Here is a 15,769-nt window from a genome sequence, read left to right as displayed (position 1 = left end):
GGGCTGGAGGAGGTTACAGTGATTGGGAAGGACGAGGCCATGGAGGGATTTGAACACGCGAATGAGAATATTTAAATTGAGGCTTTGGTGGACCGGGAGTCAATGTAGGTCAGCGAGCACTGTGATGATGGGCTCCCAAAACAAGCACTCTACTCGGAGCTCCGGCACGGCAAGAGAGCCCCAGGTGGGCAGAGGAAATGCTTCAAGGACACCCTCAAAGCCTCCTTGAAAAAGTGTAACATCCCCATCGACACCTGGGAATCCCTGGCCCAAGACCGCACAAAGTGGAGGAGAAGCATTCGGGAAGGCACCGAACACCTCGAGTCTCTTCGCCGGGAGCAAGCGGAAGACAAGCGCAGGCAGCGCACGTCAACCCAAGCACCCCACCCACCCGCCCCTTCAACCACCGTCTGCCCCGCCTGTGACAGAGACTGTAGGTCCCGCATTGGACTCATCAGTCACCTGAGAACTCATTTTTAATGTGGAAGCAAATCATCCTCGGCTCCGAGGGACTGCCAAAGAAGTAAGAAGAAGATGATGGATGAGCATCTTTGCCCTGGACTATTCATGAACAGGAAGGACTTTCACACCTTGAGTGTTCAGCTGGTGTGCAACCAGACCATGCAGGTCTGTGTCCAGTTTCCTTACACTCGTCATGATGCATTTATCCTGCACCAGTCCTCAAACCCGCTTCTCTTCCATCCATACCATTGGGTGTCAGGCTGGCTGCTTGGGGACAAGAGGTATCCACCGACTGCCTGGCCCATGACTCCTGTTAGGAACCCAAGCAGAGAAGCTGAGGAGCATGATGGTGAAAGCCATGCTTCAAAGTGCTCTAATAGTGCAATCTATTGGCATCATAAAGCAGAGGCTCTGCTGCCCGGATGGATCTGGAGGCATCCATCCTTCAGTACAGCCCTTAGAGGGTCTCTAGATTTTTTTGTGGTCCGCTGCATTCTGCACAGTTTTACTCTGCAAAGGGAACAACCCCTGGAGCCACCTCAGGAGGAAGAAGTCGAGGAGCAAGACAAAGAGAATGACAAGGAAGCCGAGGATGATCAGGAAGAGTAAGGCGACAGTTAATGCTGCCAACTGCCAGAGCAGCAAATCATCAGTGTTTCCATTGAATGAGTTAAAGACAAATCGTGTTTGACTAAACTGATTGAGTTCTTTGATGAAGTAACAGCGAGGGTTGATGAAGGTAGAGCAGTAGATATTGCATATAGACTTTCAAAAGACATTTGATAAAGTACCACATAACAGACTTAATTAGAAAATAGAAGCACGTGGTATTAAAGGGATGGTGGTAACTTGGGTACGTAATTGGCAAAGGGATAGGAGGCAGAGAGTAAGTGGTGAATGGATGTTTTTCTGATTGGAGAGAAGGATGCAGTGCCCCCCCTCCCCCAGGGATTGGTATTAGGACCATTGCTTTTCTTGTTATATAAATGACCTGCACTTGGGCATATGGAGTACAATTTTGAAGTTTGCGGACAATACAAAATTTGGCAATGTAGTAAATAGTGAGCAGGATAGTAGCAGACTTCAGGAGGACATAGACAGACTGGTGAAATGGGCAGACACAGGGCAGATGCACTTTGATGCGGATAAGACTGAAGTGACGCACTTTGGGAGAAATATAATGGAAAGTCAGTATAATTCTAAATGGTAATACAAAAGCAAGATGCTGCGGATGCTGGAATCTGAAATAAAAATAGAAAATGCTGGAAATACTCAGCAGGTCAGGCAGTGTCTGTGGAGAAAGAACAGAGTTAACGTTTCAGGTCGATGACCTTTTGTCAGATGATAATATTTTGAGGGGGGGGGGGGGAGGTGGGGAGTGCAAGAGCAGAGAGGCCTGGGGTGCATGTTGAAGGTGGCAGGGCAAGTTGATAAGGCAGTTAAGAAATCGTATGGGATACTTGGCTTTGTAAATAGGGGCATTGAATATAAAAACAAGGAAGTCATGGTAAACCTTTACAAATCACTGGTGAGGCCTCAGCTGGAGTATTGTGTACCATTCTGGGCACCACACTTTAGGAAGGATGTCAAGCAATGTTCCCTCTAATTTTTTTGGGGCTGCGCGGCCCCTTTAATAGGCTGCCCGGCCCATTCAAACTTCCACGCATGTGTGGTTTTTTGCATTGTGAAGCTGGCTCACTGGCTGCGGGGGACCTTGAGACAGCTGGGGGGGGGGGGGCTGCGGGGGAGCTTGAGACAGCTGGGGGGTGCTTGAGACAGCTGGGGGGGGGCTGCGGGGGACCTTGAGACAGCTGGGGGGGTGCGAGGAACCTTGAGACAGCTGGGGGGGGGTGCGGGGGACCTTGAGACAGCTGGGGGGCTGCGGGGGACCTTGAGACAGCTGGGGGGGGTGCAGGGGACCTTGAGACAGCTGGGGGGGTGTGCGGGGGACCTTGAGACAGCTGGGGGGCTGCGGGGACCTTGAGACAGCTGGGGGGGCTGCGGGGGGATCTTGAGACAGCTGGGGGGGCTGCGGGGGACCTTGAGACAGCTGGGGAGGGACTGCGGGGGACCTTGAGACAGCTGGGGGGGGGGTGCGGGGGACCTTGAGACAGCTGAGGGGGCTGCGGGGGACCTTGAGACAGTTGGGGGGCAGCGGGGGACCTTGAGACAGCTGGGGGGCAGCGGGGGACCTTGAGACAGTGGGGGGGCTGTGGGGGACCTTGAGACAGCTGTGGGGGGGCTGCGGGGGACCTTGAGACAGCTGGGGGGGCTGTGGGGGACCTTGAGACAGCTGTGGGGGGGCTGCAGGGGACCTTGTGATGGCTGGGGGGGCAGCGGGGGACCTTGAGACAACTGGTGGGGGCTGTGGGGCTATGCAGCTTAATGGGAACGTTGATGTCAAGGCCTTGGAGAGGGTACAGAGAAAGATTCCCAGGATAATAACCAGGGATGAGGGACTTCAGTTATGTGGAGAGATTGGAGAAGCTGCGATTGTTCTTCGGAGAAGGTTAAGGGGAGACCTAATAGAGGTATTCAAAAATTGTGAGGGGTTTTGATAGAGCAAGTAGGGGGAAACTGTTTCCTCTGGCAAATGGGTCGGTAACAGAGGTCATAGATTTAAAATAATTGGTAAAGGAACTAAAGGGGAAATGAGGTGAAATTTTGTCACACGGAGGGTTGTTATGATCTGGAATGCACTACCTGAAAGGGTGATGGAGTCAGATTCAATAGGAACTTTCAAAAGGCAATTGGACATGTATTTGCAGAGAACTCATTTTCAGGGTTATGGGGAAAAAGCTGGGGTGTGGGATTAAATTGGAGAGCTCTTTCAAAGAGTCAGCTCAAGGCACGACGGGCTGAATGGTTCCTTTCTGTGCTGTAAGATTCGATGATAAGATTCTATCCCTCCCCCCAATGCACCAACAGTCCCTCCTACCATTACACCCAGATGATGAATGTCTATCAGCAATGCAAAGACTCTGCTGGACAACGGCAAACTGGTTCATTGCAATTCATTTCAAAATTCATTATAGTGAATTTGAAAACTAAAGAATGACATGTATCTTGTCATTCATGTGGAAATGACTTATGAAATGATACTGGGCGGCCTGCTGGTGGCGCTGTCCAGGGAGAGTATAAATACTCGGGCATGGGCCCAGCTTGCTCAGGTCATTCTTTAACAGGAACTAGTGAAGGACACAACTAGATCTCCATGTTGAAAAACAGTTGATTAAAGCCTTGTTTAATACTCAGACCAAGTGCCTAGTAGTTTTCTTACGTCAAAGCACTTGTTCAAACTGCTAGTGCCCATCTTCTTTGCTCGTTTGCCTATTCTGACGTTCCTATGAGGTGCTTCCCCAATGGCTACAGCATGGGAGCTGGAAGGCTGCTGAATTTCCAGTGAGGGCACCTGACATGGCCATGGTAGGTGACCTCGAGGAGTTCTGTCCTTAGAGGGCTCAGGCCAGTCAGGTCCAGCTAGCTGTCTGGCACCAATATGGGCACTGGTTCAGAGATCAATGGGGGAGCAGGCGAGCTGTCACCCTGAGAGAGGACAGCATCTGTCTCTCCTGTGGCACCAATGCCATTGTCATGGGGCTGCACGTCAGCACTCCCCACTGCTCTGCACCAGAGTGGAGTACAGAAGTGATGTGACACTTTTGGAAGCCCACGCTCTCCTTCATACTTTGAAAGCCGGAAAAAGTGCTGAAGCCCAGAGCCGAGATGGCACCAGTTTGAGTTTCTATTACAGCTGTCACAAGGCCCCATCACTGTGGATCCTGCTGCAATGTTCATAGAGCTGGTCACATGCTCCATGGTCAACTGCACTGTTTCTATGCCATGTGCAAATACCCCATGGAAGTTGGGGAGTTTGACTCCTCCATGCTCTCCAACATGTATGGCAGACAGTCCAGGGCACAAAATAGTTTGTTGTGCACAGCACTCAGTTTTCTTCTGTAAGCTGGGCCCTTGAAGTCAGCATCTGTGCCCTCTACAACAAAGCCAGGATGCGGGCTTGACTGTGGTGAGCTGGTTCCTGGGGGATCCAATCCCTCTGTCCTTGCTCCTGTGTACTTGTGCTGGTGGAATCTCCCAGTGCGGACCCCTCTAACTGATCCTGAAACCTCTGTGGGTTGCCAGTTTCTGAGCCGCTGCCTGTAAGACTATGGTGGAATGATTGTGTGTGCTCAAAATGGCTGTCCTTTCTGTAGGAACAGGGCCCAGTAAAATTACCTGAAGGGTTGCCTTTGAGATTCATAAGGGAAATATCCTGTAAACTGCATGAGGATGCCCATAAAATATAGGCCCAGAAATTCGGGTCCCCACGGGTGAGTACGCGCTGGGTACTCACGTGTAGGCCCAACGAAAGTGGCAGTTTCGTGCATGCACTGCGCATGCGCGGGAAACCGGAACTTCCAGTCCCTTAAAGGAAGGGGTTCAGAGGTCGAACGCGTGCGCCAGAGAGGCAGCGTGTGCGCCTGGAACTTCCAGTTTTTTTGCGGGTTTCTCCGGGAGGATAAGTCTCCAGGAGTTAAACTTTTAAAAAGCAGGTGCAAGGCCTACTTTTAACAAGGTAAGTGGTGAATTAGTTAAAATTAAAACATTTTTTCCACAGGTTTATTATTTTTAAATACTTTAAAGGTAAGTTTATTTTTAGCCCTGTTAGAAAATGTAATTAATTTTTTCAAAAAATAACAATTTTAAACAATAAATTAAATTTATGTAATTTATAGTTATTTTTAAAATGTGATTTTTAAAAAATTTATTTGAAGTTTTAGTTATGTTTTGGGGCTTATAGGCCTAGAAATTCAGTGGGCTGCGCCACCCGTTAGCGCCCAAAGAGGGCACTTAGTGGGTTTTGCGCCACTGGCCACGCCTCCCGCTAAATTTAGCGGGACGCTAATGGCGGCGCTAGCCGTTAGCGCTGCACCGCCACCAATGACGTCATCGGTGTACGCAGCGCCCCGATACTGCCCCGATCGCGAAATTTGGTAGCGCCTCCTGCTTTAACGCCGGTCGCAATCAGGGGGGCCACCTGCGGCGGTAGAGGCGCGGAGGTGCGGGGCGGCCATTTTTTTTTGCTGGCTGGCTGCCAGCACCTCTTCGCGCCACCGTCCCCGGCCTCCTGAGCCCCCCCTCCCCCGCGGAGTGCCGGCTGTGTTCCAAGAGCCCGGCACTTCTCCTCAGTGCCGGGCTTTTTTGCCGGCACTCGCGATCGCCGATCGCGCTGCAGCAGGCCCCTCCCCTTTAAGAAGGGGAGGAAGGCCTGCAGTACCGTGGCGCTGCGGCACGTTGCGCTGCGATTTTCAGTTGCAGCGTCCCAAGAGGGATGCGGGCACCTCCAGTAGCGCTGCGCTTCCGTCTGGGGCGCTGAAACTGAATTTCCGGCGGGCATTCGCGACTCCTTCCGGGGCGGTACTTCCGGCACCAAACGGGGCGCCAGTGAATTTCTAGGCCATAGTATTTATAGTTTTGACAGCTCTTCCTGTCAATTTTATGAATGGGCATTCCCTGCTATCATTGGCTCTCCATGGCCCACATGATCCTAGGGGACGCTTCGAACTAACTGCGCCCCTGGGATACGCAAGCACTGCGCGCCGGCAGTTGGAGGAGGCCCAGGATCGGAATAGCACGTGGGCCCACAGCTGAATGGCCGGTACACAAGGTAAGTGCAGGTTGGAGGCTTGCACCCGCAGGAAGCCCCCGACCCAAATTTCTGGGCCTAGAGTTCAGCTGCTGACTGTGCTGGAGAGTAAACATTGAACACAAACTTTTGAGCAATTAAGTCATAAAATCATTATCCCTGGCTCAGGTCCAGGCAAGAATAAACCATATTTGTATGTATCCCTTTGTTAAAAGTAAGACAGTAAAATAAGAGGGGTTGTTGTAAGGGTGGAACCAACTTGTCTGTTGTTCCATGCTTCAGTACTGACTTGTTGGGGATGATTGACAAAACCATTAATCACATACGTAGACTTGAGCTATTTGATAGACTGCCTATTCAAGGCTGTTAACTTGTCAGCTATCTAAGGAATTACACTTAAAGTAATCTCATCAATTTATAACCTCAGGCTCTGGTCACTGCTATAATTAATACTCAGCATATGTGGTTCATGTTGGGACTAACAACATAGGGAAGAGTAGGCAAGAGGTCCTGTTTGGGGAGTACCAGGAACAAGGAGCTAAATTAAAGAACAGGACCGCAAGGATTATAATCTCTGGGTTATTACCTGAGCCACGTGCAAATTGGCATAGAGATAAGCTGATTGGTGAAGTGAACACGTGGCTAAAGGAGTGGTGTGTGAAAGAGGGGTTCCATTTCATGGGGCACCGGCACCAGTATTGGGACAGGAAGGAATTGTACCACTGGGACGGGCTCCACCTGAACCGGTCTGGGACCAGGGTCCTAGTGGAAAGGATAAACAGGGTGGTCACAAGGACTTTAAACTAGTAAATGGGGTGGGGAGGGAGAGGGCTCAGGGGGAAATTACCGTACAAATAGTTGTTCAAAAACAAACAAAAAGGGAAGAGAGTAGAGCAGCAATTTGAAATTGTGCTTCAGGCACGACAGGTAAAGGGAAAACTAAAAGATGTAAAGCGATTAAACCTGGAGAGAGAAATAAGAAACAGGTGAGTAAAACATTCGAGCTGAAGGACAGGCTCGGGTGTGTGGCCCAAATAAACGTTCTTTACACAAACGCACAGAGTATAAGGAACAAACTGAATGAACTGCAGGCGTGAATTCAAATGGGAGGGTGTGACATGGTAGCCATTACTGAGACATGGCTGCAAGATGGTCAGGACTGGGAACTAAATATACCAGGTTATAAGGTCTACAGGAAAGATAAGGAAAATGGCAGAGGGGGAAGAGCAGCCTTAGGGATTAAGGATGAAATCACATCAATGATAAGAGAGGATTTAAAGAGGGGTAAGCAGCCAGTGGAGACCTTATGGGTTGAATTAAGAAATAGGAAAGGATCTAAGACTGTAGTGGGAGTTGTGTATAGGTCCCCTGGTAGCAGCTGTGAAGTGCTAGATTGTATAAATGCAGAGATTAGACAAGCGTGTTGTAAAGGCAGTGTGGTTTTAATGGGGGATTTTAACTTTCATATAGATTGGGAAAAGCAGACTAGCACCTGTCAGAAAGGTAGTGAATTTCTTAAGTGTGTCCGGGATAGTTTTCTACAACAATATGTCTTAGAGGCAACAAGGGGGCAAGTCATATTAGACTTAGTAATGAGTAATGAGCCAGATTTAGTTAACAGCCTAACTGTGCGTGAACATTTATCCAATAGCGATTATAACATGATCGAGTTCAACGTAACATTTGAAAGGGAGAAACGCAAAACAGCTACTAAGATTCTAGATTTAGGCAAGGCCGGCTTCAACCAGATGAGGCAGAGACTGTCCACAGTAAACTGGGCAAATCTGTTAATGGGTAAAACGACAGAAGATCAGTGGGAGATGTTTAAAATATAATTTAATATGATTCAGAACCAGTTTATACCCCTGAGGGGCAAGAGCTCCACTTGCCAAAAAAAAGCAGCCATGGACAACTAAAGAGGTGAGGGACAGCGTAAAACTAAAGGAAAGGTGTGATAAATCCATGTAGTGAGAAAAGGAACTCGAAGAGGCGAGGTATGAGGATTAAGATGAGTACTTTATTGAACGACTGCGAGACAACCAGGCAGGCCTGCTTCCAGGCATTGCACCTTTGCTGACCTTAGCAGGAAGCTAACCCCTGACCTTAACAGGAAGCAACCCCTGACCTTAGCAGCAGCATTGGCTACAGCACCACCTGGTGGATAACCTTAATCATAACATCCCAGATTACTATATCCCTCCTCCCTTAAGATTTCAGTATGAACTTCTTAACAAACAACCATTCCTAAGGGTCACATAAGAAGTCTCCATTCACCATGTTCCATACTTGATGAATCTAACAGGTCAGTATCAATCTCTCTGGTGGCTTGCGAGGCCTTTGTGAACGTCTGACAGTAAAGTCCCTGCTTGTTTATGGTGAAGCCATCAGCTGCTCCTGAGCAGTGCTCGGAGTATCTGACTCTGCAACGATGGTTTCCTCTTGATGAATGGGTTCCTGTGGAATTGTCTCTGTCCCTGGTGGGGGCACCACAGATGCACTTGGATAACTGGGGGCAACCCTGTCCTCAGCCATTGCATCTGGAACCTTCATTTCAATTTCCCCTTGTCTGGTAAGTATCTGATCTACATGTCCGCGTACTACCCTACCATCACCCAACATGACCTTGTATGATACGGGACCGGTCATTGAGTCTATGAAGCCAGGAATCCACTTGGGTCCATAACTGAAATTCCTGGTAAGGACCGCATCTCCTTCTCCAAAACTTCGGCTCTTTGTTCTTTTGTCATGGTTCTCTTTTTGTTTGTTTTGTCTGTTTTCCATTTTCCTTTTTAGGTCTGGGTGGACAAGGTCAAGAGTGGAGCGTAGTCTACGACCTAATAACATCTCAGCAGGAGAGAGTCCTGTGGTGGATTGAGGTGTTATTCTGTAGCTGAACAGAACCCGTGACACTTTGGCTGCTAAACTCCCTTCTGCACTTTTTTTCATCATCTCTTTAAATGTTTGTACGGCTCTCTCCGCAAGTCCATTTGAGGACGGATGATATGGGGCCGAGGTCACCTGCACTATGCCATTTTTTTCTCAAGAACTCTTTTGTCTCTGTACTCACAAAACAAGTGGCATTGTCACTTACCACGATCTCCGGTAGCCCTTGATTACTTAAGCTCCGACGCAGGCAGTCTATAGTAGTAGTGGCGGGAGCAGAATTTACAGGATAGACATCCATCCATTTGGAATGTGCATCAATGATTATGAGGAACATCTTTCCCATGAATGGACCCACATAATTTAAGTGCAATCTTCTCCATGGTTTATCCGGCCACTGTGCCTTCCGGTGTTCCTGACACGTGCTGCATGTCTTGACTAGATTTTCTATCTCCTCATCTAGCTTTGGCCACCACAAGTAACTCCTAGCCAAGGCTTTCATACGCGAGACCCCAGGATGACACTGATGTAGTTGCTCTGGGATAGACTGTCGTGCTGGCTGTGGAATAATCACTCGTGCTCCCCACAACACGCAACCATCCTGCACACTCAGCTCTGTTTTCCTGACACTGTAGGGTGTGAAGTCAGCCCCTTCCAGATGCTGTGGCCATCCCCTCACCACATATTCTCGAACTCTAGACAGTACTGGATCTTTACCTGTCCATGTTTTTACTTGCTCTGCAGTCACAAGTGCTGAGTCAGTGTCCTCCATCATCAACGCTCTGTCCTCTGGAGCTGCACGGATAGGTGTGCCTGGCAGTGGAAGACGGCTCAAGGCATCTGCGTTCCCATGGTACTTGCCCGCCTTGTAGACGATGACATACTCATATGCCCTCAACGTCACGGCCCACCTCTGGATCCGGGGTGACACCATCTGTGGAACTTTCATTTCATTGAAAAGAGAGATAAGAGGTTTATGATCGGTGCATATGGTGAACTTCCTGCCATATATGTACTTGTGGAACCTCTGTAACCCAAACATTACTGCTAACCCCTCTTTGTCTAACTGGGAATAGTTTTTTTCCGCTGGTGTTAGAGTTCGGGACATAAACCCTATTGGTCTTTCAGTTCCATCTTCCATGCAGTGTGAAAGAACTGCCCCCACCCCGTAAGGTGAAGCGCCACAAGAGAGAATGATGTCTTTCTCTGCATTGTAGTGAACCAGCACATCCGACGACAGCATCAGTTTCTTGGACTGTTCAAATGAAACCCCCTGCTCCTCTCCCCACTGCCACTGTGTCTCCTTGCGCAGTAGCTTGTGAAGAGGTACTAACACAGTTGACAAGTTTGGTAAAAACCTGTTATAATAGTTCAGCAGTCCCAGGTAAGCTTTTAACTCAGCCACATTTGTAGGAGCAGGGGCGTCCTGCAGTGCTTGTACCTTCTCCTTGAGTGGATGGAGCCCGGTGGCGTCCACTCTGTGTCCCAGGAACACTGCCTCATTCCCCAGGAAAGTGCACTTACTCCTCTTGAGCCGGAACCCTGCCCTTTCCAATCTCTGTAGTGCCTCTCTCAGAGTGCTCAGATGCTCCTGGTCGGTTCTTCCCATCACCAGAATGTCATCCAGATAGATGGAAACATGTGGAATCCCTTGCAGTACACCTTCGATTGTCCTCTGGAAGATATCTGGACTAGATGAGACACCAAACGGTAAGCGGTTATATGTAAGCAAGCCCTTGTGTGTATTTATGGTGACATACTTCTTTGATTCGTCATCCAGTGTAATCTGCAAGTAGGCATGACTCATATCCAACTTTGTGAATTTCTTTCCTCCAGCCAGGTTTGCAAAGAGATCCTCTGTTTTGGGAATCGGATACTGCTCTAGTTTGGACACCCGATTGACTGTCAATTTATAGTCTCCACAGAGTCTTACCGAATTGTCCGGTTTTTAAACACGTACTATGGGAGCTGCCCATTCCGAACATTTCACTGGCTCCAGTATGTTCTCTCTCAATAGACGGTTAAGCTCAGCCTCTACCTTTGGCTTCATGGCATAAGGCACAGGTCGTTGTTTAAAAAACCTTGGCAGTGCCTCCTTGTCTACATAAATCTTAGCTGGGGGGCCATTAAATGTGCCAAGTTCCTCCTTGAACACATTCTCATGTTCACTCAACACTTCTTGCAAAGTCAACTGTTTGCCTGCATCTATTTGATGTACTGCTCCCCAGTCTAATTTAAGTTCTTTTATCCAGCCCCGACCTAACAGGTTTGGTCCGGTACCCGATACTATAACTACAGGTAGCTGTTCCACTGTGTCCCTGTGTTGCACAGTTACCTTAACTGTACCTAATGTCGCTACTCGTTCACCTGTATATGTTTTAAGATGCAGGGAGCAAGGCTTTAACTCTGGAACTTTTGCACGGTTCCACAATTTTGAGTACTCTGCTTTGTTCATTATGGTCACGCCACACCCTGTATCCACTTCAAAGTTCACCTTAGAGTCATTTACTGTCAGTTGCAATGTGATAGGAGCCACTTTTGGAATGTTCTCTAACATGCCATACATTATGAACATGTCCTCTTCTTCCTCAGCTTCCCCGCTGATGTGGTGTGCTCCATGTTTTTTCACTTCTCTCCCTTGGTTTTGCTGTCCTCCCCCTTTTGGTTTGGATTCCTCCACAGGTGATTTTGCCCTGCAAGCTCATTTTATGTGTCCTTGTTTCCCACACTTGTAGCACTTTTCCTCCAGAAACCGGCATTCACTCACCAGGTGATCGCCCTTGCATCTATAACATGCCTTCACATGCTCACGTTGTGGTTTCTGATGCATGTTCAACTTGTGCACAACAACCTGACCTGCAACTTGCGTAGCATTAGCCCTGTCTGAACCCTGTATTTTTTTTACATCTCGGTTCGCTGTCTCTATGGCTTGAGCAAGTTCCAATGCTTTTTCATAAGTAAGCCCAGTCTCGGATAATAATCTGCGCTGCATTCGGTCATCCATTATTCCACAAATTAGCCTATCTCTCAGCATTTCCTTCAGGTTGTTCCCATAATTGCAATCTTGTGCCAATTTACGCAACACCGCTACATAGTCCATTACACTCTCTTCCTCTTTCCTGTTCCTTGAATTAAACTTGAACCGCTGTACAATCTCACCAGGCTTAGGGTTGAAATGTTCTTTTAGCACAGCCACTAATTCAACAAATGATTTGTCTCCAGGTTTTTCAGGACTGAGCAGGTTCTTCATCAAACTGTAGGTTTGGCTTCCCACTGAACTAAGCAGAATGGCTTTCCTTTTTCCAGCATCATTTATTTCATTTGCTTCGAAAAAAATAACCCAACACGTCACAGTATTCCTCCCAAGTTTGTGCTTGAATATCAAAAGCGGAGACCGTTCCTACCATGGCAGCCATGCTCTCTTCCAACTGGTAGCTAACTGCAGCTCGTGATTTTGTTGTTTAAACATCCTGGCAGACTTCTCTTATTCAGGGTCCTGTTTTACCTCGTCGCCAAATGTGATAAATCCATGTAGTGAGACAAGGAACTCGAAGAGGCGAGGTATGAGGATTAAGATGAGTACTTTATTGAACGACTGCGAGACAACCAGGCAGGCCTGCTTCCAGGCATTGCACCTTTGCTGACCTTAGCAGGAAGCTAACCCCTGACCTTAACAGGAAGCAACCCCTGACCTTAGCAGCAGCATTGGCTACAGCACCACCTGGTGGATAACCTTAATCATAACATCCCAGATTACTATAAAAGGGCATACAAAAATGGAAAAAATTAGCACAGATCCTAGCGAATGGGAAAGATACAAAGAACAGTGTTGAGATTAGCCAATTTGTTGATATTAGCTTATCTCTGGTCTTTAAAATAATCAGGATCGAGTGCAAACCAATATGGTGGGTATATTGCATTTAATCGGAGTTTAAGATGGAATATAACACACTAGTTATACAGCAAAAACATACGACCATAACAAGCAGCTGGTACCGGACCCAGTCGGACAGACGGCTGGCGTGCGCGAACAGCTCTTCGGCTTACGGCCTTTCTCCCTCTCTTCTAGAACCGCCAAGAGAGTTAAACTAGGGTCAGCATGGGTCCACCCTCGGAAGAGTGATAGACCATTGATCACTCTTAGAAGCTCTTCGCTTCACCGTCTGCGCCAAGGGCTTTTCAGATCTTTCTCTTATACCCTTTTTAGGGGTGGGGCTGGGATGGAATATTGACAGGACTATTTAACCTGTAGGGGTTCCTCATAAACCAAGGTGCCCAATGGGATGTCGAGTTCTTTGTCTTAACTTACAGATGAAGGCCCTCCCCTAAGGGGTCTCAGGCTCTTCCCTCACATTGCTCCTGACCACCCTCTTTTTTTTCCTAATGTAACTGTAAAAATTCTTCGTATTGATTTTGATATCCCTTGCAAGTTTCTTTTCATACTCCCTTTTTGTAGCTCTGTTTTGTGACCCTTTGCTGTTGTTAGAAATTAGGGGTATCGAAAATGTATGCGAATGAAATTGTGACGTGAATAATCCTGTGTTTAGATGATTGTATTAGAACTTGAGCCAAAAGTATCTCTTCAGAATAGCTGGATAGATGCTTAGAATTTGTTTATGTTTTTGGTTCCCTGCAGATGTTATAACATTCTGCACCGTGACAAGTCATATATGACCTTGTTTCCAGGCCAGCTATCTGCTGTTTATAAGTGAGGATTTCAACTTTGTTTTATGTATCTTTAATTTGACCAACTAAGGCTCAACACCTATGTTTCTTCCATTACTGCTAATAACCATATTATAAATGCTAAGTTAGGATTTTGATTTTGTTTAACAAAACTGCTTTAAAATGCGTAAGTTAACCAGTGTGTGTGAATAGAATAGAGGATATCTTTGGGAATTTAGTGATTCATTCCATGGTACAATAGTCTGATAATGGAATGAAATAGTTAGTTTTGCACAGCTAAAGTGACATGAACAGCTTGAACATAAATAACTAATAACAAGCAGCTATGGACGTCTGGAGGCCGAGAATGGCATGTCTGACTCCAAACTTGGAAGGGTAAAGAGTGGAGAGATAAGAGGAATTCAGATGGATGGGCCTTCAGAATGTATAAACAGGAAAGACATGTGAGGAAAGACCAGGTTAGGAAATTGGCTGAGCGGCAGGAGGCAGAGAATAGGGATAATGGGCAGGTACTCAAATTGGCAGGATGTGATTTGTGGTGTCCCGCAGGGATCTGTGTTGGGGCCTCAACTATTCACAATATTTATTAACGACTTAGATGATGGCATAGAAGGTCATATATCCAAATTTGCCGATGACACAAAGATAGGCGGCATTGTAGGCAGTGTAGATGAAAGCATAAAATTACAGAGGGATATCGACAGATTAAGTGAATGGGCAAAACTGTGGCAAATGGATTTCAATGTAGGCAAATGTGAGGTCATCCACTTTGGACATAAAAAGGATAGAACAGGGTACTTTCTAAATGGTGAAAGGCTAAAAACAGTGGAGGTCCAAAGAGACTTGGGGGTTCAGGTACATCGATCATTAAAATGTCATGAACAGGTACAGAAAATAATCAAAAAGGCTAATGGAATACTGGCCTTTATATCTGGAGGACTAGAGTACAAGGGGGTAGAAGTTATGCTGCAGCTGTACAAAACCCTGGTTAGACCACACCTGGAGTACTGAGAGCAGTTCTGGGCACCACACCTTAGGAAGGATAGATTGGCCTTGGAGGGAGAGCAGCGTAGGTTTACCAGAATAAGACCCGGACTTCGAGGGTTAAGTTACAAGGAGAGATTATACACACTAGGGTTGTATTACCTAGAATTTAGAAGGTTAAGGGGTGATCTGATCGAAGTTTTCAGGATATTAAGGTGAACAGATAGGGTAGATAGAGAGAAACTATTTCTGCTGGTTGGGGATTCTAGGACTAGGGGGCAGAGTCTAAAAATTAGAGCCAAACCTTTCAGGAGTGAAATTAGGAAACACTTCTACACACAAAGGGTGGTCGATGTTTGGAACTCTCTTCCCCAAATGGCAATTGATGCTAGATCAATTGTTAATTTTAAATCGAAGATTGATAGATTTTTGTTAACCAAAGGTATTAAGGGATATGGGCCAAAGGCAGGCATATGGGTCTAGAAATTCAGTATAGCCACTTTTGGGGCGGAAAAGTCGGGCAGCCGCTAAAGTTTGCGCCCGGCGCAAAGTCGAGGCCACTTCGCCGATATTCAGTAGCTTCGCCCTAAGAGTTTGCTCGAGCACTAAAACTGGCGTTACACAACTATCTTTAGGCGCAAAGCCGGCGGTGCTGAGCTAAACCGCCGAGGCCGGGCGCAGCGCAGGTGCGGTCATTTCTTGATTGACAGCAGACACCCTGGCGCCGGCCAGCTCTTAAAGGGGGAAGGGTCGAGTTCGTCTGCTGCCACGCCCTGGACACTGCAGCCCTCCAGCTAGGCCTAAACACTGCTGCGGAACAGAAATAGCGCCGGGAAAGATGCAGAAGGCCCGTGAACGAGCGCAGCGCTTCACTGGCCATGATTTGAGGGTGCTGGTTAGGGCTTTGGAGAGGAGACGCAAACTCTTGTTCCCGGACAGTGGCAAGAAGCCTGCCACCAGCGTCTACAGGAAAGCCTGGAGGGAGGTCGCCCACAGGGTCACATCCAACAGCGAGGTCCCCAGGACCGGTGTCCAATGCCGGAAAAAGTTCAATGACCTCACAAGGATTGTCAGGGTGAGTCCCCTTTCCAGTGTCCTCCTCATCCT

Source organism: Somniosus microcephalus, chromosome 14, assembly GCF_052327205.1.
Source record: "Somniosus microcephalus isolate GS21.2 chromosome 14, FLI_Smic_1.0, whole genome shotgun sequence".
In the NCBI taxonomy this organism is placed as follows: domain Eukaryota; kingdom Metazoa; phylum Chordata; class Chondrichthyes; order Squaliformes; family Somniosidae; genus Somniosus; species Somniosus microcephalus.
This window is presented reverse-complemented; position numbering follows the sequence as displayed.